The sequence below is a fragment of the Sminthopsis crassicaudata genome, chromosome 1 (genome assembly GCF_048593235.1).
Source record: "Sminthopsis crassicaudata isolate SCR6 chromosome 1, ASM4859323v1, whole genome shotgun sequence".
In the NCBI taxonomy this organism is placed as follows: domain Eukaryota; kingdom Metazoa; phylum Chordata; class Mammalia; order Dasyuromorphia; family Dasyuridae; genus Sminthopsis; species Sminthopsis crassicaudata.
The window spans coordinates 433,808,542-433,834,263 of record NC_133617.1 but is presented as its reverse complement, the minus strand read 5'-3'; the positions used below and the strand labels follow the sequence as shown (position 1 = coordinate 433,834,263).

General features: G+C 35.8%; 1 long non-coding RNA gene and 1 pseudogene across 2 annotated transcripts in view; one reads left to right on the top strand and one right to left on the bottom strand.

Moving 5' to 3' along the window:
* The window catches only part of LOC141550198 (uncharacterized), a 235,030-nt gene extending 214,178 nt beyond the window's left edge, over window positions 1-20,852 (bottom strand). For both annotated transcript variants that reach the window (XR_012484540.1, XR_012484539.1), the window contains exon 1: window positions 20,769-20,852. This is a non-coding gene — a long non-coding RNA (uncharacterized LOC141550198). The remainder of the gene's footprint in view (window positions 1-20,768) is intronic.
* LOC141550197 (26S proteasome regulatory subunit 4 pseudogene) lies at window positions 12,812-14,440 on the top strand (annotated as a pseudogene).
* Window positions 20,853-25,722: the final 4,870 nt, after the last annotated feature.

Below are 25,722 nucleotides of genomic sequence, written 5' to 3'. Positions count from 1 at the left end.
CAAAAAAAGTTAAATGATTTGCCCCAGGGTCAGTCACATAGATTGTAGATGTCTGAAGCAGCTTTTGTACCAAAGTTTTCCTGACTTCAAGATAATTTCTCTATCCACAGTGCCATGCTGATTCTCCATTCATTCTGAAAGACTGACCACCCCCATTCCCCTATCTGGAATTCTGTCCCTTATTCATTCAACTTTTAATGTTCTCTCCTCTTCCTTTTTATTTACTCCTCTATTTACATGTAGCACACACACGTACATGCACACCATGGCAGAAACTATAGAAGATAAGCTCTTTGAGAGCAGGAACTACTTGTTTTTTTCTTTCTATCCCTAGTATATTGTAATACTTATGATAGATATTTATTAAATATTTACTGATTTGAACTGACTTTTATTCAGAAAATGCCACACTTTTTTTTGCATTACTTCTACTACTTATTCCAACATGCCCCTGCTCTAGTAATGCCTGAAGTATTATCGTTACGATATAGTTATAATTATAGTAATTATAGTATATAATTATAACATATACTATACTATATATTATATATATAGTATAGTAATTATGTAGTATGGTTTTTTCTTTTAGAAATGAGAAAGGGAAAGAAGAGAAAGAAAGGAAAGGACAAAAGAGGAAGGGAGACAGAAGAAGGAAAAGGGAGAAGAAAAAAAAAAAGATACAAAGACCAAAATAAAATATTTCCTGTCTTCAAGGAGTTTATATTCTCACAGAAAGACATAAATCAACCAAGGAACATATTTTCAAGAGGAAGACAGTGCTAAGAGAAGGCCTCATTATGGAGCTGGTATCTGTGCTTTGAAGGAAATTAAGAATTCTGTAGTCAAAGGTAAGGAGAGAGTGATTTCTCCCTGGACTTTGGGTAGTGCAGGAAACCTCAGCTTCTCTCATAGAAGCAAACAGTCTACATTTCTAGGGTGCTAAACCTGGAGCCAGGAAAACTCATCTTCCTGAGTTCAAATATGGCCTCAGACAACTGTGACTGGGCAATTCAACCCCATTTGCCACAATTTCCTCATTTGTAAAATGAACTGGAAAAGGAAATGGCAAACCACTCCAATATCTTTGTCAAGAAATCCCCAAATGAAATCACAAAGAATCAGATATGACTGAAAAATGACTAAACAACAATAAAATATATTTCTCCTGCTCAAATAGATATTTCTCCAAGATAAAAATCTAATTCAGAAGCATTTAATTCATAAATGTTGTTTACGCTGAACCTAAGTAAATGAAGGTGACTGAGTTGCTACTATTGCTTAATATTTTCCAACATGACTATTGAGATATGAAGTCTACAGCATAATAATTTGCTTTCAAGTGCCTGCATTTGAACTGCTACTTTATATGTCAGAGCCTAGCCCAATTCTGCCCAACCCAAAAGAGGGAATAATCAGTCATTCAATGAGGAATCATTTATTAAGTAAGGGAGACATTATGTTTACATAGAGATATATTCAAAATAAATAAGAGACAATTTTAGGGGACTGGCACTAACAGAGGATTAGCAATTACAAATTATCAACAAAGCTTCTCACTCACATTTTGTTGCAGGGACTAGGAATGATGGATTAGATCAATCAATCTTAAAATTGTTTATTTGTTTTTTTTAATTGGGTCCTAAAATATCTATATTGCCAGATGAAAAAAACAAAATCAAGAATTATTTTAAACTGATGGAAACTACCTTCTCATTCTGCATTATCATGTCCAAGAAATAATGAACATAGTACTTTCCCATTACTAGTTTCTGTACTTTCATCTTCCCTTGAGGAAAAGGACAAATGTAAGTTTGTTGGCTGCCATTGATGATACCTATGATTCTGGATACTTAACTCCACACTTTTTGGGGAAGAAAAGAAGGAAACAAGCTTTTATTAAGCTTTTACTATATGCCAGGCATTTCTAAGCTCTTTACAAACATTTTACTTTATTCTATTTAATCATAAGGTCCCTTTTTTACATCTGAGGAAACTGAGGCAAACAGAGGTTAAATGCCTTTCTTGGGGGAGGGGGTCACACAGTTTATGAGACTGGATTTGAACTCATCTATCTGAATCCAGGCCTGGTTCTCTGTCTACTGTGCCATTTAACTGCCTCATAGAGCAAGCATCACCTCCTGTAAGGGACTAATGACATTCTCAGATATCTTCTCATAGAGTTCCCACACTCTCTGTATCTAAGGCATCAACAGCAGATAGGAATCATTAAGTGAGTAATGAAAACAAGAATAATTCCAAAATATTTGTGGTTGCCCATGAAACTAAGTACATGAGGGATTCACATACAAGTTGCAATGGGATGCTAAGTTTTCTGAGATGGGTTTTGAATTTGGGTCTATAGGCATCAAGAAATGGAATAACAAAAAAAGAAAGAAAGTAAAAGAAAAGAAAGAAAGAAATAGAATAGTTTCCCTCTTTATAAAAAAAAAAATCACATGGGGCAGCTAGATAGTGTACCAGTTCTGGACCTGAGTTGAAAATGTGGACATTTAATACTTCCAAGACTTTTCTCCCTTAACGCTAAATGCCTCACACACACACAAAAAGAATGTCTTGTATATAGAATCATGAATTCCTTTTTAAATCTTATCATTGTGAAAGTTTAAAAAAAATAGGCAAGGAAATACTTTTCATTATATTTGCAGTGGTTAGAGCACTGGATCTGGAGTCATGAGGACTTGAGTTTGAATTACATTTCTTAAACTGATTAGCTGTGACCCTGAACAAGTCACTTGCCCCTGTCTGCCTCAGTTTCCTCGATAATAAAATAGAGATAATAAAATAGTAATGGCTGTTTCTCAGAATAATAAGATAATATTTGTAAAGTGCTTTGCAAATTTTGAAGGACTATATTATTATATATGTGCTAGCTATTATTATTCTTCATTACATTTAGAAATTGATCTTAATTTAATTTTTAAAAAAGGATTCAGCATATTCCAAATTCAACTATTTTTTCATGTCTTTCAATATCTATAATAGATATTAACTTAGAACTGTTTTATAATTCAATATTAAAGTCCCACATAGCTGTGGACATATGTTTCATCTCTGGAAAGATTTCTGATTTCTTCAGGTGTCAAACTTTCATTATGCCTCATCATCATCATCAAGGATACAATCCCTGAATACACTGGCAATATCTGAATAGCCTTCCATACCTTTTGCTGTCCTTGTAAGGTCAGTATCATCAGCCAATTCTAGTTCACTCAGACAAGAGCTCTTCTCTGACTTTTGCTAAAGGAATCTAACTTATTTTATTCCAATAAAACATCTTTTTCTATGTTCTTCTAACACCGTTAAAGAATTATGGCGTCCACTTAAGTAAAAACCTCAGTTTCTTTGGGCAATTTGTTTTCAATTTCTCCTAAATTGTCTGTGTCATTCCATCAAATGCTGGGGTTCTGAGAAATACGACTCTTTCCAAAGCTTCTATTTTCTTTATCGTACCCAGACAAAAACAAAAACAAAAAAAAAGAAGAAGAAAAGAAAAGAAAAAAAGATGTTGCTCTTGTTCTAAAATTGCATCAGATGTTTCATTCTTTTCTCCCTTTCATTATTCAGTTTTTCTTTCTTTTCTCAAGTAGAGATTGCTTTCCTTTTTTCATTATGAAGAATATATGAAAATGAACAATAAGGAAAACAACTGTGGAAGAAAAAAGAATAAGCATTTTTATATAGGAACTACTGTGTGTCAAGCACTGCAAAAAGTTATTTTATAAATATTCTCTCTCATTTGATGGATGCATTTAGGGGCAGCTAGGTGGCGCAGTGGATAGAGCACCAACCCTGAATTCAGGAGGACCGGAGTTCAAATGTGATCTCAGACACTTAACATTTCCTAGCTGTGTGACCCTGGGCAAGTCACTTAACCCCAACCTCAGAGGGGGGGGGTGGGGAATGTTGATGGATGCATTTGGAAGGTCATTATATTCTAAGTCCTGATGATGGTCTATGTTCAATAGGTATATCAAGAGTCAAAACTTCCCCTCTGGAAGCTCTTTGTGTACAGCTTTCAAGAAAGAACTGTCTAGTTTAAATCTTTTTAGGGTTTTCATGACATCCTTAACACATTTAGCCTCCACATATCTCATGACAAATAAATTACCATTTTCACTGCAGGTACATCTCTCTTTGCCCAAGTATCTGTTCAGTTACTCACATGCTCTCTAATAATAGACTATAGTTTCACAATAAAGCATATTCATGAGCAGTTAGGTTGCATAACTACTAGAATACTGAATTTGAAGTCAAAAAGTCTTGAGTTCAAATCTTCATGTAGGAAATTACTATCTATGTTACTCTGGAAAAAAATCACTTCATTTCTGTCTCAGCTTCTACACCTCTGTTAGGATTACCAGGTGAGAACTCAGGTTGTCTGGACAGTGACAAGGTGAGAATTCAGGTTGACTTGACAGTTCTCTGGCTCAGACTTTTGGTTCGGGCCTTTAAAGGGAGTTTACACCTTAGGAATTCTAGGAGGAGCAAGTTCATTGGTTGAAGTAATGTTTCCCAAAAGCCCTTGCGTTATCCCACGCCCATTCTCTGGGAGGATAAAAGAAGGGCAGCATTGGGTCTGAGAGAATGGTCTCTGGGATAAAGTTTTGACGCCAGCAGGCTGAAAGGAGACCAGTCTGATTTGAGAAAGGACAAGAGTTGGAGGAGATTTCAGAGCTCCCAAGAAACCTGCGCACAGAGGAAAAGATTTTACAGATCTCCCAGAGAAGGATTATAATTGAGCAGAATACCAGACCCTCACAATTCAAGAACATTACACCTCTCTAAGAGGAAGGTATTATAAACACCTCCCTCATGGGTTGTTGTAAGAATAAAATTAAATAATATTTGTAAATTATTCCTATTATTATGAACAAACTTTACTTGTTCAATAATCATAAGAAGATCTATGTCCACTTGCAAGTTATTGATAAAATGATGCCGGGAGCTCTGAATAGTTTCCTTTTAAAGGAGAAAGGTAGGCAAAAACTTAGGAAAGTCAAGAGTTCACCCATACAGAAAACCTACCTAATCTCTTCCTATTATTACTACTGAATCAAAGACTCTCTAAGTTGAAAAGAAATGGATGTCAAAAACCATTTAGTGCTTCCCTATCTGAGCAAGAACCATCATAGCTGACAGGTGGTCATATAGCCTTCATCTAAACACTTCCAGTGAGAATTAATTTCTTACCTCTTACTTTTTATCATCTACAAATTTGATGAACAGAATAATACCAAGAACAGATCCTGGAACAATCTATGACAGCCCTGCCTCCAAGGTGCCATGAGCCCTGTTTTGAATCAAACTAACAATAATCTCTTCTACAAATATATATATATATATATATGTTTAAAAGGATTGCACATATTTAACCTGTATCAGATTGTTTACTGTCTTGAGAAGAGGGGAGGCAAAGAAGAAAAGGAGGAAAAATTAAAACACAAAGTCTTACAAAAATGAACATTGAAAACTATGCTTACATATATTTGAAAAAAATGAAAAATCATTTTAAAAAACTCAAATAACCAAAACTGCTAGCTTGCAATCTTGTCTACAACAATTATGTGAAGGGTTTTGTCAAATACATTGCTAAAATATAAAAATGTCTGTGGAAATTTTTTATTGTTCAATAGTTTCAGTCATGTATGACTTTTCATGATCCCATTTGGTGTCATCATTTCATAAATGATGAAATTAAGACAAACAGGGTGAAGTGACTTGCCCAGAGCCACACAGCTAATGCCTGAGGCCAGATTTGAAATCAGGTCTTCGAGACTCCATACCCAGTGCTCTATCTATTGCACCCCTGAGCTGCCCTCTTTTAATCTATCAGCCCAGTCTTTGGTCCAGAATTATGAGTTCAAGAAAAAATTGGACAGTAGATAAAAGGAATACCATCAACATACCAGTCTAGCATTCTATCAATTAAAAAAATTAAATTAGATTATCATCACCTATTTTTTATGAAGCCAGGTTAGCTATTAATGATCACCAGGTTTTTTCTCAAATTATTCAAATAATGCAAAATTGCCAAGAATTTGTGTCAAACTCACTGGGAATGAATAAAGAAATAAACATTTATTAAGTAATTACTATGTGCCAGTCACTGTGTGAAGCACTTTAAATAAACTATTTCATTTGATCCTCACAACAACTGTGGGAGGTGAATGCTTAATTAATTCTCATTTTATAGAGGAGGAAACTGAGACAGGATAGAAAAAGCTTAAGTGATTTGGACAAGGTGACATAAGTAATAAGTATCTAAGACTGAAGTCAGATTTACCTAACTCTAGGTCCAGTGAAATGTGAAAATTTCCCTCTTCTAGAAGAAGATTTTTGTAGTGATTTTTTTTTGGCTTGAATTAGAATAACTCCAATAATTTAATTTAGATTCTAATTTGTCTGAAACCAAGGAATTCATAAGGTACCAACATGGCACCTTGCATACAATAAATGTTTAGTATCTGTTAAATGAATGAATGACCAAATAATTGGATAAAAGTTCAGGTCACTTAGATTTGTGCTAAAATCAATATATGTTTACACCTCTCTCACATATCATTAAAAAGTATAGTTGTTAATGGTACTGCCATTCAGGTACTCCCATGAAATCTCAATCTTTAAGCTATCTGCAGCCCTACTTAATCCTGAAAGAAAAGAAGTCATAGATTCTTGTCACCTCACTATAATAAGAACTATTATTTATAGATTTTATCCTCAAAATAGCTCTCTCAGTCATTGGCTTTTCTTTATTCCTATTGTCATCATACTAATTAATACAAGCCCTCAATAGCCCTGGCCTGAACTATCACAGTGACTCATAAGCAGTCTTTCTGTCTCTTCCTTTCTCCCTTCAAATTATCCTTCATTTGTTGTTGTTGTTATTGTTTTTTCAATCATGCCTGACTTTTTGTAACCCTATTTGGGATCTTCTTGGAAAATATACTGCCATTTCTTTCTCCAGCTCATTTTACAGATGAGGAAACTGAGGTAAACAGATTTTTTAAATGACTTACTGAGATTCTGAGACCATATTGAACTCAGTTCTTCCTGACTCCAGATCTGGTACTCTATCCACTGAGCCACCTAGCTGCTTTCAATCCTTCACTTGACTTTCAACCCAATCTTCCGTGTGAAGAGATCTAGTGATGTCATTCCTCTCCTCCAAATCTTTCAATGGCCTATGAAGAAAAGATCAGCCTTATTAATCTAAAAAGTCTATTCTCATCATCTTTGCCCTCCCCATGTTCAATGCTTTAGCTAGTTGTTTGGGCTTCCTTGTTTATCCCATCTTTTTCTAGCTCCATGTCTTTTCTCAGACTGCCTTATTCCAGCCTTGAAGAATTGTCATTCATGCTTTAAAGTCAAGCTAGAGGTTGCACTGGTTCCGAAGTGAGAAAACCTGGGTTCCATTTCTCCAGCTGTGGCTTTTCCATCTCTGTGTCAATAGGCATACAAGTTAACCTCCCTAAGCCTCAGCTTCTTGATCTATAAAATGAAAATGTTGACTGGATAGTCTCTACTCTTCATTCTTAGATTAAGCCTCTAAGTCTAAGGAACAAATTATCCTTTCTCTCTTAGATTTCTCTCGTGGCATTTTTATACTTCTCCAATGAACTTACACATTAACTTATATTAATATGAATAGGCTCTTTTATACAGATTAGGCTCTTAAAAGTTAATTAAAGTAAAAATCAAATATAATCAAGGATACTCTTGAAAATCTCTCCAATCAAGGTACATGTAGATAGAGCACTGGCCCTGAGTTCAAATGCTTCTTCAGATACTTCCTAACTGTGTAACCCTGGGCAGATAACTTAACCTTAATTGCTTCCAAAATAAAAAATAAAATCTCTCAAATCTCCAGTAAGATATGGTTTGGTATCTTTAAATGGTTGTAACTAAAAAGGAGCTAGAGAAGATGAATCTAAAGTGATGGCAATGGAAATAATTACACATAAATTCATTTTTCTCTACATCTATTTAAGTTATCAATTAGGCAAAGTCAATAACCAGAACTTTTGTTGGAATAAAGAAATATAAGTAAAGATTTGGGTGGCAGGAAGATTGATAATTAGGTTTGAAAAGAAATGTTTTGGGCATAAATGCTTAAAGCTTTCTTGGAGATCTGGGAAAAAGAGATTGCCTTCCATCATGACTCCAGTGATACCTAAACATACACACACACACACACACACACACATACACATTTCCACCCATAGAAGAGAGAAACATCACTTCCTAGGTGATATCACCTCCATTGGATATGGAGAATGACAGAAGGGGAATGACCTAGGTCAGTGATGGTACTTTCATTTATACCCTTTTTCATAACTCCCTTTAAAAAGGCTTTATGTTCTAGATATATTTTGTGCTATACAAGAGGCAAATACTGCTAGTAACAACTGCAATAAACAACTACAGAAATCTTCCCACACACACCACACTTTAGAAAAATGTATTGTTTCTCTCTATTTTTATTATAATTTTTCATTATTTCTCTTGGTTCTTTTTAAGTACACCAAACTTTTGGGCTTCAAGTGGAATTTTTAAAATCACATATGATTCTTCCCTGATCTCTGCTTCCTTCCCTTTACCCTCTTCCCCTATACATTTTTAGAATTTGTGGATAATAGAAGAGAAAAAGAGAATATAGAAGATAATAATGTTCTAGATTTTTCAAGGCTAAGAAGGATATAAAGCTCTTTTGCACATAGCTTCTATTTGTCCCAACAAAAAGGAAGAAAATCTGAAGCAAAGGAAAAATTATGAAGTAAGAGAAGTTTATCATTCTCTCAGCCTCAAAAATCTGCTTCCTATTTTTGCTCTATAGCATCCCCCCTGGTCTCTAATCCCTTCCTTCCAACAAAGCCAAAAAATGGTTTGATATCCTTATTTACACTTGGACTAAAATTCATTCAGATCAGTCTACTAATTCTCTCAAATTGTTGCATTTTTAAGCCTTTTCCATCTGGGCATAGGGATGGTAGAGTGAAAGCTTTTGCCTTAGACTCAAAGATTTTTAGATTATCAAACAGATGTGGGGAGTCTCAGGGAAACAGATATCTTCTCTTTATGAAAAATGACTTTGTGGGGGCAGCTACGTGGCTCAGTGAATAGAACTTCAGATGGGCCTTGGTCTCTCTGTGGAGAAATGCGGGACGCCAGCCCCTATGGTGGTGTGAGATGCAGTAAATCTGTCTAGCTGAGTTTGTCCCAGCTTACATGCTCTATGACAGTTACATCTATTCATCATACTGAGTATAAACCCATCATCTTATCACTAGGGAACCATTATTTGTTGTAAGATTAAATCAATCATACTAAACTAGAGAATAACTAGAGAACTATTAAGCACCATGCTAAACAAGGTAACCATTGTCTTATAGATTCCCCTTAGTTAGCACCTTGTAAGAATCCTTGTTTAAAGTACAGAATTCTGGCCCATAACACTTGACGAGTTGTTGTTTTTTTTCCTTTGCTTTATCAATGGAAGAAGGGAAGAGAAATAAGAGAGAGAAAAGGTGGACTTTTTTCAAACTTTCATTTGAAAATAAAATAAAATTTAATTTTTTTAATTATATAGGGAAAGAATATGTATGTCATCCAAGATTTACAAACATACTCTTTTACTATTTTAGCAAAGAACTGGAAACAAAATAAGTGACTCAACTGGAGAATTACTGTGGATATAATGAAAAGATAAAGTATGTTACATGAAATGTATAATGGAAAATAACTGCATTATGAGAAATAATGAATATGAAAGATCCTGAGAAGTGAAAATAAATAAATAATAAAACTTGCCCAAGAGAATTAGTAAAACATCAATTTAGACCTGGAAAGAACTTAGAAGTCATCTAGTGCAACTATCTCATTTTATCCATGAATAAACTGGGGCTCAAAGAGGTTAGTGTGATTTACCTCAAGCCACACAGGTAAAAATGGCAGAAAAATGGCGGAAATTATTTGAACTGGATCCTTAGTCTATAAATGAGCCTTCTTTCCACTGTACCTACCTGTGTTTAATCTCATGTTTACCTCTTCTCCTGTTTCCTCATCTGTTACTATATTTCATCTAGTACAGAACCTTGTCTTTAATAGACATTAAACAGATAACTGTTGAATTAAATTGAATTTCCTTCGTAACTTGTGTATTAAACCCTGAATTTGAGGTGACTTACATGTATTTTTCCCTTGCAATATGTCCTCACCCTCCTCCAAATGGGCACATTAATCTTATACCTTACACAAACCTTTATTCTTGAATTCTCTCTACCTGGACAGCAGATGCTGGAATTAGGAGACATCAAGGGCTAGTGAAAAGAGGAGGTAGCTAAGGGGCACAATAGATAGAACACTGGGCTCAGAGAAGGAAGACGAATTCAAATTCAATCTTGGATATTTACTATCTATGTGACTCTGGGTAGTCACTTAATTTCTGTTTGCCTCAGTTTCTTACACTAAATATTTCACAAATATTATTTCATTTGATCCCTACAACAATCCTGAGAAGTGGGTACCATTATTATCCCTGTTTTCTAATTGGGAAAGTTGAGTCAGACAGGTTAAGCCTAAGATTATATAGCTAGTAAGTGTCTGAAACTGGATTTGAGCTCATGTCTTCCTTTAAATCCTTTGAAAACTAGTGGTAGAATGGGGAAAGCATCAGATTTGAAATCCAAGATGCTAAGTTCAAATCCTATTTGGTTTTTATTACCAATGTGTTTCTGGTGTCATGGAAACAATGAATATGAACTTGGACTGACTTTGCAGAGGCTAGAAAGGACTGGTGTACTATAATCCATGGGCTCATGATGAGTTAGACATAAGCAGATGATTGAACAACAAGAAGTTGTGATCCCAGGCAGACACAAACTCACCAGAATTAATTTTCCCCAATATTAAAATTGGAATAAAGGTGCAAGTTGACCTCTAAGTTCCCTTCTATAGTACTGAGTATTGATTTAGGACAAAGAATAAATATATTACAGAGAGAGGAATAGTACCTCCTGACTAATCAGTGAGTTCCATTTTGGGGGAAGGACCTGGCTGTTCTTCATTTCTCTCCCAGATTTGTTTGTAACACACTAGGCTACTATCCCACCTGCTTTTCAGCTCTTTTATATATCATCTTCCCCTTGGAATATAAGCTCCTTGAGGTAGGGACTGACTGTCTTTTTATTTGTATTTGTATGCAAGCATATTTTTATCATTCAGTTGTTTTCAGTCATGTCTGACTCTTTGTGATCCTGTTTGGGGTTTTCTTTGCAAAGGTACTGGAATGGTTTGCTGTTTCCTTCTCTACTTCATTTTTACAGATAAGGAAACTGAAGCAAACAGGGTTAAGTGACTTGCCCAGGGTCACACAGCTAGGAAGTGTCTAAGGCAGGATTTGAACTTGGGAAGATGAGTCTTCCTGACTCTAACCACTATGCCATCTAGCTGCCCTCTTGATTTTGGTATATGCTTAATGCATACTTGCTTCTTCCTTGCTTATGCTAAACCCAGATGATATTCCACTAATATGTTTTTCATAAAGGAGCCCTTTAGAAATATAGTGGTATTTTTTTTCATGAGTCAAAGTAAAAGGAAACCATCTTATGTAAAAAAACAACTAGAGGACCATATCAGAAATTTTTATCTCCCTTATACTTCCCAGGATGGGTTACCTCAAATGTTTTCCATATTTGGCAAACTGCCATAGACAAAGGACTTGCTTATCAGCAGCAAAAATAAAACATTGTTGTCTCAGCCACTGGTCTGAGAGGGAGCAGGGAGAAGAGAAATCATGCAAACTAATTGGACATTTTACAAAACTGAAGATTAATGCTTCAGCACAACTTAAGAAGATGATATTTCTGGACATTTGCCAAAATACCAAGAGATTTCTAGCCCAACAAGAGGCTCTTTGTTTTCTTACTCTTGGCTCTAAATTCATCTGACCTATAAAAATAAATTAGTATTTATTATGAGAAAGTAGAGCATCATCCACTAATGTCCATGAACAACTTCAAGTAATACCTTGTCTAGTGAGATTATCTGTTGTGAAATGATTTGCAGAAAATGGTTGGTGTTCAAGTTGAAGCATTCATTTCCTGCCTCAACAGGTATTTACAATGTATTAGGCAGAATAATACAAGATAACAAATTAAATAATAGAACTATCACCAGAGAGGAAAAAACAAAAGGAGAAAATTTTCCAATAATTAGAATTATTGTAAAAGGAAATGGAGTTCTTTGGAAGGAAGTGTGACTCTACTCTATAGAGACTTTCAAGAAAAGGATGTATGGTCATCTTCCCAATTAATATCACAAGGAGAATCTCGATTAGGTATGAGTTAGATTAGAAAACTTCTGAGGTCCCTACCAATGCTGAAACTCAAAAGGGTGGTAGAATCACAGGTTTAGGGTTAAAAAAGCATCAAGTTTACCCCCCTCATTTTTTAAATAAGGCACAAAAAAAAAAAATTAAGTTACTTGCCTGAGTCACATAATTACTAAGTGTCTAAGGCAGGATTTTTCCTTAGGGCTTCCTGACCATGCTGCCTCTCAAAGCCCAGTAAAAGGCTCCTGGAGGTGAACCAGGATCACCTTGACCCAGAGAGAAATTGGTTTACTCTTAATCTGGACCTGGTGATGACACATGTGATTGAGGAGAGGAGAAAAGACTTCTTGGAAGAGGTTGTATTTCACATAGGTCTTCAAGGACAGTTAAAACTCAGTAGGCAGTTTTGAGAGGATTGTGTTTGGTTGAAAGAACATTTCATGTTGAAAAAACAACACGACTTCCGGCGTTGAAGAAGACTGTAGGGGAGCTGGGAGCGAGATGGATCAAAGTCAAAGTGGTGGACATGGTCCAGGAGGTGGCAAGAAGGATGACAAAGACAAGAAAAAGAAGTATGAGCCTCCTGTTCCAACTAGAGTGGGGAAAAAGAAGAAGAAAACAAAGGGACCAGATGCTGCCAGCAAATTGCCACTTGTAACACCTCACACACAATGCAGGCTAAAGTTATTGAAATTGGAGAGAATTAAAGATTATCTTCTCATGGAAGAAGAGTTCATCAGAAATCAAGAACAGATGAAACCTCTGGAAGAAAAGCAAGAGGAAGAACGATCAAAGGTGGATGATCTGAGAGGGACCCCAATGTCTGTAGGGACCTTGGAGGAGATCATTGATGATAATCATGCTAATGTGTCTACCTCAGTGGGATCAGAGCATTATGTCAGCATTCTATCATTTGTAGACAAGGATCTGCTAGAGCCAGGATGTTCTGTCCTCCTCAACCATAAGGTTCATGCTGTGATAGGAGTTCTAATGGATGACACAGATCCTCTTGTTACGGTAATGAAAGTAGAGAAGGCCCCCCAGGAGACATATGCTGATATTGGTGGATTGGACAACCAAATTCAAGAAATTAAGAAATCTGTGGAGCTTCCTCTTACTCACCCTGAGTATTATGAGGAGATGGGTATTAAACCACCTAAAGGAGTCATTCTCTATGGCCCGCCTGGCACAGGTAAAACCTTGTTAGCCAAAGCTGTAGCAAACCAGACCTCAGCTACCTTCCTCAGAGTTGTTGGTTCTGAGCTTATACAGAAGTACTTAGGAGATGGGCCCAAGCTTGTTCGAGAATTATTCCAAGTAGCTGAGGAATGTGCTCCATCGATTGTTTTCATTGATGAAATTGATGCCATTGGGACCAAAAGGTATGATTCAAATTCAGGTGGAGAAAGAGAAATTCAGCGGACAATGTTGGAATATTTGAACCAGTTGGATGGGTTTGACTCTAGAGGAGATGTAAAAGTGATTATGGCCACAAACCGAATAGAGACGTTGGATCCAGCACTAATCAGACCAGGCCGTATTGACCGAAAGATTGAGTTCCCTCTGCCAGATGAAAAGACCAAGAAGCGCATTTTTCAGGTTCATACAAGCAGAATGACTTTGGCAGATGATGTAACTTTAGATGATTTGATCATGGCTAAAGATGACTTGTCTGGAGCAGATATTAAGGCAATTTGTACAGAAGCTGGTCTCATGGCCTTAAGAGAACGTAGAATGAAAGTAACAAATGAAGACTTCAAAAAATCTAAAGAAAATGTACTTTATAAGAAACAAGAAGGCACCCCAGAGGGACTATATCTCTAATTGAACCACGCTGCCTTCATGAGAATTGTTGGGAGCTTTCCAAACCCCCTGAACTAATAACACTGGGAGAACTGAATGGGGCATATATGTGCTCTAGTAGGCCTTTCTGAGCAAGGGTTTTTTTTATATATTACTCAAATAGGATGTGTGAGGTACCCACTGAACTGTGCTAGTCTTTTGTTCACTGTGCTACACTGTATTCCACAATAAAATATTGTCTTTCAGAAGGCAAAAAAAAAAAAAAAAAGAAAAGAAAAAACAACACAAGCAAGGTCATGGATGGAGAAAGGAAACCTAGGGAACGCTCAAAGAAAAGTAAGCATTCTGTCCTGAAGAAGGCAATGTTAGAAGAATAGGAAGTAAAGCTTTATTACAGCCTGATTATTAAAGGCATTGAATATCAGGTTGAGAATTTCCCCTCTTTACTTTGTAGACACTGAGAAGCCATTTTTCCCCTTTGGGCAGCTAACTTATTTCAACAAATACTTACTGAGCATCTTTCACGGTCAACTAAAGGATAAAAATATGAATAAACATGGTTCCTATTCTCAAAAAGCTTATAATCTAATGGGGAACATGAGAAAGGTATATGAATTCCATAAAATGTAGGAAAACAAAGATACCACAAAAGTTCTCAGAATTTCATCTTTGATTCTATTCTCTCTACAATCACTGAGGAGGTATCAAAGTAAGAGAGTGATAAAAAAAATCCTGCTACCATCATCTATCACATGGTGGGTTAGGGATACTCATCTGGATCCTACGGGTAGTGGAACACTCTACTATATATTCATTTTCTTGTCTTTTTTTTTTAAACACTCTCCACTTCAACTTTTTTATTATTATTTTTTTTTTGCTGAAGCAGTTGGGGTTAAGTGACTTGCCCAGGGTTGCCTAGAAGTATTAAGTGTCTAAGATCAAATTTGAACTCAGATCCTCCTGACTTCAGAGCCAGTGCTCTATCCACTATGTCACCTAGCTGCCTTTTCACTTCAACTTTGAAAGGTAATCTCAAGCACAAATAAGACAAGAGAATTGATGGTTTGAGTGTTACCCTCTATTTTCTTCATATCTCATCTCCTTTAAAAAGCTTCTCTTCTCTTTTACTCAAAACATGTACTCAATTCTTGAGAAAAAAAAAGTTGTTTGTTTCTTAAAGTTAGGACTGTTGGCTTATATTGCACATTATGGGATATTTATGACCCACCTCCTTGCATTTAAGGGTACAGCCAGCAGGCCTCTAAGGGTCGAGCAAAAGTCACACCCAGTTTCCTTGATAGTTTGATGTTTGTGGCTGCTGAGCCAATTTATTTATTATAGCATAGACAGGCATTGAAGTGCTAGGAGACTTAGCTCCCACTGTGGGATTTAATTGGGTGTGTTACCAAAAAAACCAGCTTGCAAAAGGTAAAGTGTATTAGCATCCCCTGGGGTAGCATGTCCCCAGCACTCAGAAATGAATGATTGTGTTAGGGAACCCATCTCTCTATGTAGTTTCTCATTCTCCTGCCAATGCCAAGCAGTCAGGAAAAAAAAATAAAAGGAGGGAGAGGAAATTGAGGCTAACAATTAACTAGTCGGATATCCACAAAAGGAGGGCAATTAAATTAGAAGTACATCGTTTGCCACAGCAGGTAATTTACTACCTGTACATCCCTAATGAAAGTAAGTCAGAATTTAAAGTACCGCTCTAAGATAAAAGCAGGGGTATCATTTGGGCAAAAACAGCAAAAAGCCATGACACAGCAAAAAGTCAATATCAACACTGATATTGACTTTTTCCCTCCCAAATATGTTATCACGGAAGTAATTTTTATTTTAGGGGTATCTAAAGAATCTGTGCCAAAAAGTAGCCCTTCTGTAGACCCATGATTGTATATATATATATATATATATATATATATATATATCCCCAGTGCCATACAGCAGACACTTAATAAATGTTTGTTAAATTGAGATGAAAGTCCCATTGTTGGAAATCCATTTATTTGGTTTCCAGCATGTTCCTTTGTTAATGCATAAATATTCCTGGAGGGTAAGCAAGCTGATAGGAAATTGGTAGACTCTGTATACCTAGATTTCAGCAATTAACTTGATGAGAGTTTTAAAGATATTACTTGGAATGTAAGAGATATGATTTAGATGATATTATAGTCGGGAAGGTGTGTGTCTTGTTAAAAGGTCATCCCAAGGAGTACCAATTAATGGACTTTGTTTCAACCCAGATAGAGAGCTGTAATAGAAGGTTCCAAAGTTCTTTTCTTGGTCCTCTGACTGACTTGGATGCAGACAATAGATGGTAGGCATATGCAATTTTAGAATAAGTAGGAGTTCATCCATTAGGGAATGGCTAGGGAAAAAAAGTGATATCTGAATGTAATAGAATATTATTGTTCAGTAAGAAATGACAAATATGAGGCATTCAGAAAAATAAGGTAAAACTCCTACTGCACCAGAAGATGATGCAATAAAAAATGACATTCTACTTTGACAAAGACCTGAAATCCGATTGCAGAAGTAATCATCAGAAAGGTCGCAGCTTGTGAGTTAGTGTGAAGTGGCTTGGTGTTTTGGGTCCTCAATATTTCTCACAGAAAGAACTGAATATGTACAAACCCAAAATTCAAATTATGCTCAAAATGTCCCCTAATATGTCCATTGCATTAGAACAAATTCATGTTTTCAAAACATACATTATAACAGAACTGTTCTACATAGTAATGGGTTAGTTCAACAATTCAGTTCAATATATAAGCAAAGCCACCCCCAAAAATAAACTGTGTTTTTTAATCAATTCAACAAACATTTTTAAGCCTGAAACATTGTAAATAAAATAAAAGTCCTTAGTCTTCATTTTATAGATGTGAAGACTAAAACACAGAAATCTGAAGTTATTCACCCAACTCCACAAAGGAAGAAAATGAGCATTTTTTTTAAATACTTACTCTGCACCAGGCACTATGACTATCTCCATTTGACAGCTGAGCCGAGGCAAAGATTTTAGCCATTTACCAAGAATCATAGCTACTGAGTATCTGAGGGCAAATTTGAACTTGAGTATTCCTTGACCTCAAGTTCATCATTCTCTTCATTATATCCCCTAGCTTCTAAACAAGAATCCCTGTTTCTTGACTCTTTTTCTGATTCTCCTCTCACAGAGCTTTGCAATAGGGGCTCATCTAGATTCACTATCTAAAAATCTAAACAACTTCAGTTCAACCAAAATTTCTTAAGCCTATTTGCTATGCACAGGGCAGCAGGGTGGTACAGTGGATAAAGTGCTTCACCTTGAATCAGGAAGACATCCTACTGAGACCAAATCTATTCTCAGATTCTTAGTAGCTGGGCAAGACACTTATTCTTATTTACCTCAGTTTCCTCAACTGTAAAATGAGCTATCTTAGCCAAAAAACAATCAGGTCACAGTCAGTTCAGTCATATTTGAAATGACTGGACAACAATGAAAAGAAGAATAACAACTCTGCACAAAAAAGTCACTATGCCAAGAGCTGGGAAGAAAGCTAAGAGTAGGAATTTCAATAGAAGGAGCATTTGGTGACCTGAAGCCTAACTTGACCTAAGTAGGAGATGACATGAAGACCAGCATCATAGGCTCAAAGGTTTTAAGCTGGGAATAGCTTTTTTTTTTTAATTTTCTCTCAGGGAGGATCTTAAACTATGCTAGGATTTTTTCTATTGCCTTCCTCCCATAAACACTGCTGTGTTGATCATTAAGAAACTATTTCTCATTTCTCATTTAAAATCAAGAGTAATAGCAGTGCAATTCCAGCTTTATATGACCTTAGCTTTGCTTCTTATATTCTAAATTACTTCATTTGCTGCACTGGCCACAGAAAAAGAAAGACTCCATAAATGATAATATTGGGCATAGGACCAAATATCAGTGTTGTTTCAGACAGACATCACATTACCACTCTGAATTACCAAAAAGTCATATCATCCCCTTAGACTTCAATGGGAAGAATAAACCAAATATAATAATGCTTTCCCTTCCTCAGAACTCCAGCTTTCTGCCTTTCTACCAACTCACTTACCATCTTGTCCCCCTACCTTGATCTCCAGGTATCTCTGCAGAAGTCTTGAAGAAACCTCTTATTTTGAGTGATTAATGGGGTCCCTACTCCAAAACATCATTCCCAACTCTTTTCATCCTGCCAACTAAATAGCATTTCTCTGTCTTATAAACTCTTCTAGTATCAAATCTTTCCTAAGATGCAAAAGACCTCATTTTAAATTCTGATCATAATATCACAGAGTTAGAGGCAGAAGGAATCTTAGAGGACACTACAACTCCCTCATTTCACAGGGCCAAGAAAAATTAAGTGACTGGCCCAGAATCATACAGCTAGTAAGTTCTGAGGCAGAATTTGAAACGAGGATGTTCTAATTACAAATCCAGTGTCTTACTCGTGTCTCCATAGCAACTCTGCTTTAGTTCCTAATGAAAAGCAAACAAGAGGAGATGCTGGATAACAATAATAATCTAACATGCACAGATTTTTTAAATGAGGCAATGGGGTTAGGTGACTTGCCCAGGGTGGCACAGCTAAGAAGTGTTAAGAGTCTGAGGCCACATTTGAACTCAGGTCATCCTGACTTCAGGGCTCTATCCACTAGCCGCCCTGGGCTTTGTAATTTTTATATCCATAGGGGGCAACTATTTTGTTTGACATTATGTTTTTTTGAATAATCTACACTTCAGCTAAAATGAATAACTTGTCATTACCTAAATTTAACATTCAAATCTCCCACTTGAATGTATTTAACTCCCACCACATTACCTTCCCCATCTCTACCTTTTAGAATCTTTATTTACATTCAAGGTTCATCTCAGACCCAATTTACTCTGCCTTCCCTTATCCCCCTGTCAATCATGCTTTTTCTCCTCAAATTTACTATATTTTTTAAGTAAGAATCAAAGATTTCAGAGTTGGAAGGGATCTCAGCAGCAGTGTAGCCTAACCCATACCTGAATGAGTATAGAGCATGACCTGAAAAGGCTTGGGTGTTACCCACATAAGCAAACCGAGAGGAATTTTTGTTCCTGCATCTTTCTTTCTCTCATTACTTTCATAAGAGACCAAAATATTCTCTAATTTGAGAAAACTAGTGATAACACTAGAAGATAATACCTACTGCATCTGAAGCACGAATTGTCCCTTTTCTCATGTGCACTGGTCATGTGTGTTCCTTATATATGAGCCTTTCTGTGTGGGATTTATAGGTGTGTTCACTCTTCCCACTAATGGCACATATTCATGAAAATGCATCTTTGGTTTATTGCTACAGTTCTTACTATATTATTTCATTAGATGCCCTTATTTTCAATTAAATTTGCTCAATGGTAAACTAATAAAAATAAGTACATTTGGGGGATGTAATAAGTAGTTGTAAGTATATACATATTAAACAAGCAGTCATCCAGTCTTTCATAAAGATAAAGGGAAACCCACCACTTCCTACAATAACCTATTCTGATTTTATTATTACTGTTATTATTTTAATTATTGGAAAAGGGCAGCTAGGTAACACAGTGGAAAGAGCACTGCACCTGGAATCAGAAAGAATTGAGTTCAGATCTAGCCTCAGATATTTATTAGTTGTGTAACCTGGGCAAGACATTTAACGTTTGCATCATCTTCCTCATCTGTAAAATGGGCCAGAAAAGGCAAACCATTTCAGTGTCTTTGCCAAGAAAACCCCAAATGAAGTCATGAAAAGCTGGACACAACTAAATTGATTGAACAAATTATTAGAAAAATTTCACCTTAAGTTAAACCTAAATCTATCTCTATGCAATTTCTACCTTTTGCTCCAAGTACTGCCCTCTGTAAACAAGTACAATTTAATCCCTCCTTGACAGGCTAGCCCTTCAAATAATTAAAGACAACTATTATCTCTCCCTTTTTTTCAAACTTCTTTATTAATACAGGTATCATCATCCTCCTATTTACCAAGGCTTAAAGAAATGTTATATTCATATATTCAATATGTCCCACTGTCCTGTCATTTTACCTTTGAAATATTTCTAGAATACATCCTCTCTTCTCCTCTGACACAGACCCAATCTGGTATAGGCCCCTCATTACCTCATATTACAATAACCTGTTAATTGATATTCCTGCCTTACATCACTCCCAGTTCCCAGCCCTCTTTCACTCAGAAGTCAAAGAGATATTACTAAAACACATGTCTGACCATGGTACTCAATTCTACTGGCTCCCTATTACCTCCAGGAGCTTCTGATTATCTTCCAAAGATATTCATAAGCTAACCCCTTCATATTTTTCCAGTTTTCTTATGCTTTATTCCATTCCATGTGTTCTACCATTCAGAGTTATGTGCCTTCTTACTGTTCCTCAAAGAAGACACATTTCCTGACTTTCTGTACCAACTGTGCCCTATATCAGAATGTTCTGCCTTGTGACTTCCAAGCTTTCTTTCAATACTCAACTCAAATCTTTCCTTCTTCAAGAAACTTTTCTTATTCACTCACCCCCAATGTTAGTGACTTCCCTCTGAAATTACCTCAAATTTATCCTGTATTTATCATATCTTGTATACAGTTACTTACATGGTAATTCCTCAATTTAAATGTGAGCTTCTTGAACAGAGATGTTGTCTTAGCCTTTCTGTGTATCCTCAGAGCTTAATATGTAATAAGCACTTAATAAATGTTTTTGACTTGACTAATTGACTAAATATCCTCAGTTCTTTCAAATGATCTCAAGACCCTACAACCTCCTAGTTAGCCTTTTATAGATGCTATCGAGATTATCTGTGACTTTCTTTAAAATATAGTTTCCAGAACTGAACATAACACTTTAGACATAATCTAAGCAGAACAGAATGCACAATCACCTCCTTATTCCTGGAATCCATGTCTGTTAATGCTACAAAAACCACATGAGCTTTTTGAGATGTCATAATAACATTTATGGATATTGAACATTTACTTGGCTAAAACCCCAGATCTTTTTCAATAAAAATTGTAATCTAATGATGTCTTTCCACTTTGTACTTATAAATTTGATTTTTTAACTTAAGCATAAGAATTTTTATTTATAGCTATGTCATACTGTAAATAGTATGAAACAATAGATAATTATGTTAAAAATATAAATAAGAAACACTATACAAAACTTATATACAGCAGCTAAAGCAATCTTCAGAAGAAAATTAATATATCTCTGAAAACTTATGTTAACAAAAGAAAGAGTCAAAAACTCCAGGAAAAACTGGGGAAATTTTTTAAAAATTGGATTTTGGCCAACCTCTTTACAATAAGTTCAAATTCTCTCCTCTCTCCATAAGGGAAAAGGATAGGAAATTGCCCTTGGTTTCTTTATCCATAATTTGAGATGGTGGTACAAAATGTCATCTGCATTCTGCTTTAGATTTATGGATCTATTATTTAATTTTACCTACCTCTGGAGCTACTGTACTGCATTATCCATTCACTAATCACATCATTATATCATATCAGAGAGAAAAAGAAGATGGGAAGGGAAGATAGGAAAAAAAGTCCTTTATCTGATAGCCTTAACCTAGAAATTCTTTCATTTGGGTAAGGAGAGATAGAAATGGGACATGAAAGAGCACAGAAAACAGCACAAAAACAGTAGGGCATTAGTAGTGCAGTTATGCCAGGTAAGGGGATGGACCATCCTTCTGAGAAACCAAATCTGTCTTGATAAGAAAGGGGTGAATGGTCCATAAAACAGAGGAGCCAGTGCTAAAACTCTGAAAAAGCCAAAACCACCAACTTTTAGAGTTGCCTTTCCATTGAAAATCCATGAGCCATCCTGCCATTTTGTTCCCCTTCATTTCAAAATTCTTTCTCTCACACATTCTTTCCATCTATTAGTCTTCACAGAGAGATCCAGCTCTGAGAACTGTATCTTGAGCTATCCTCTCTAGCATTGACTGTACTTTCTCTCACATATCCTTTAACACATGGGTCCTGAAAGAAGACTCAGAATATTCCTTGATCCCCATTATCACTTCTAGATTTTCTCTTTGCCTCCTCACTCAATACTTTTTCTGTTTTTTGAAGTTCATGCAATTAACATTTTCTTTCCAATCCAAATTTTAGTAGCTATGGTATATAGAACTCTCTACCCTCCAACCAAGACATTTTTCCCTCCTTTTTTCCAAAAATTCAGTACCTAACTTACCATATTCCTCTTCTCTACGGATCCTGTTTTTGTATTAGAAATTTTTAATATCCTTCACTACATTGCAGCTCCATATAGGGATGGCTACATACTAGATTTTGCCATTACCTTCAAGTATTCCCACTTCCCTACTTAGAAATTGTAACTTTCGTGCCTCCCTGTTTTTCACTCCCATAAAGACCTCTAATTCCTCCATTCTTCAGTAGTTTCTCAGAACATTATTCTTGCTCTGGCTATACTTGCCTCCTTCTCCAACCTCAACCTATTATCTAACCATTAAAAATCTATATTGTTCCCTATTCTTTAATCCCTTGCCCATTTGATTTTTCTTGTTAAATCTCAGCTTTACATTAGTCTCACGATTCATCTACATTTGCCTATTTACAAGAAACTGGATGAATTTGGAAGACATCTTGCAACCATGCTGACCTATACAATGCAAATTCCTATTACCTAACCTCAATTAGTCCTTTGCTACAGCAAGCCAGTCTTTTTATTCATTCCTGATTTATTCCCTATCTCACTCCCACAAAATTTATTCCATATCTTCTCTTCCTTCATCAAGGACTCTATACCTCTTCCCCCTGCCTCAACTAAGAATATTGCTTAATCTGTCTCCACCCCACCCCTCTCTCCCTCTTTTTTTCTTCTTCCTCTCCCTGTACTTCTCCATACCTTTCTCCTTCTTCCTTTCCCTACCTATTCTTCCATCTCACCCTTTCTTTTTCCCTCTCTGTCCCTTACATTCCTTCTGTCCTTCCCTCTCTCCCTCCCTCTCTGTCTGTTTGTCTCTGTCTCTCTCTCATTAAAGGGTTGATAATCCTAGAACTGATTTCTCTTTACTTTTAGACCTTGCAATCCTGAAATTTTAGTTAGGAAATTTTAATCTGTTTCATTTGTCCTTTTCTATGTACAAGAAATGGAATCCTCAGGATCTACAGCTTGAAGCATAGAAAAATAGAGGCAGGACTCCAGGCTAGATGTTACTACCTTAATTGGGAAACCCTTAAAAAAAACACAGAGAAATGGTATGCAAACCCAGAGGTGCTTTGAACTTGGAACTTGATGGGACTATACTATATATGATTATATTATTCTAGGTGTGGGTTGTGGGGTACCATGCTCTATATAGAAACTGAATTAAACCCTGAACTTAATATCACTCCTCTCTTCACCTTACACCACTATTGAGATTGTATACCCATCAGGTAAAGAAGAAAGAGGTATATTATTTATATATATATATGTATATATAAACATATACATACATATTGGAAATGCATATATAATATATTACATCTTTACATCTCATATATTTAGCCATAGTGTGTGTCTGCATATTTTCAGTCATATATATATATATATATATATATATACATATATATATATATATGTATATTTTGCTTTAATGATAAAATTCCAGAAATAATACCTTAGTAGAAAATCTTATTGTCCATAGTACATCTGCTTTTTGGAGACCACTTTTCATTGAAATTATGAGGAAACATAATATTCGTATTAAAGAGTGCCATTCTTTAGATGTCTAGAGAGTGTTGGGATATTCAGACTGTGTTTACATGATGTCAAAATGCCATGGTTAAAAGCAAAAAGGTTATTGAATGTAACTCAAGTACATTTGAAATTATAAAAAAAGAATGTTGCTTAATACTATAGTAATAAAAAAATGAGGCCATTAAATGAGAGTTCCCTCTTCTCCCAGTTTCTTTACCTCAGAACTCCTAAACATAAATTTCCATTATTTTCTTTTTTCTGCTAGCTCTGAAAAATAAGTCTTTCTTTTCCTTATCAAATCCAACTCCTTTACATGTAAGCAATTTGCTTCAGAAGAAGGGAGACTATGAGATCAATCTCAATCATTTTCTCCACCTTTCAAATCTTCAACTTCTCCCTATCAACTGGTTTCTTCCCCACTATTTTCAAATATACCTATCTCCCCATTTTAAAAAAATCTTCATTAGACCCTACCATTTCTTTTTTTTTATTTATAATTTTTTGACAGTATATATGCATGAGTAATTTTTTTATAAACATTATCCCTTGTATTCATTTTTCCAAATTACCCCCTCCCTCTACTCCCTCCCCTTGATGACAGGCAATCCCATATATTTTACATGTATTACAATATAACCTAGATACAATATATGTGTGTAGACACCATTTTCTTGTTGCACGTTAAGTATTAGATTCCGAAGGTATAAGTAACCTGGGTAGATAGATAGTAGTGCTAACAATTTACATTCACTTCCCAGTGTTCCTTCTCTGGGTGTAGTTGTTTCTGTCCATCATTGATCAACTGTAAGTGAGTTGGATCTTCTTTATGTTGAAGATATCCACTTCCATCGGAATACATCTTCATACAACATTGAAGTGTACAGCGATGTTCTGGTTCTATTCATTTCACTCAGCATCAGTTGGTATAAGTCTCTCCAAGCCTCTCTGTATTCCTCCTGCTGGTCATTTCTTACAGAGCAATAATATTCCATAACCTCCATATACCATAATTTACCCAACCATTCTCCAACTGATGGACATCCATTCATCTTCCAGTTTCTAGCCACTAAACCCTACCATTTCTTCAAGCCTTCAAGTTCTATATTTTATCCCTTTGTCAAATTCCTTTTAAAACTTCTATTAGCTCATTTTACTCCCTCTCTTAGCACTCACTTTTCAGACTTTTGCAATTTGACTTTCAACCTTATCACACAACTGAAAATGCTCTCTCCAAAGTGATCAATGACCTCTTAATTGAGTCTTTTCTTAAACCTAATTTTCTCCAAACTATTTGTTGTATTTGATATTTGTACAAACCCTCTCCTAGACAATGTCTTCTCTGAGTTTTCATTTACCTTCTACTTATATAACCAGTTTTTTTTCAATCTGCTCTATTGGCCCATGATTCATATTATATCCTTAACACCTTGTATATATATCTCTATCAGTTGACAAACTTGTTCTTTCTACCTTCACATCTCTTCTATCAACATCTCTACAATCATGTATCTAGCAACTTTGTTTAGGTCTTTATCAGCTTTTACCTGAAATCTTCTAATTTATCTCCCTTTCTCAAATCTCTCATTACTCCAGAACATGCTGTACAATGATGTTAAAAATAACTTCTGTAAGTTAAGATATGACTATGTGACTACCCTATTCTGCCGACTCCAATGACTTGTTATTGCCTCTATGATAATATGTAAACTCTTCCATTTATATCTAAAAACCCTAAACAACCTGAGCCAACCTATTTTCCAGCATCATTGGACATGACTTCCTCTTTTTCACTCTAAGATATAACCAAATAGACACTATCTCTATCAGGGACTGAGGAGA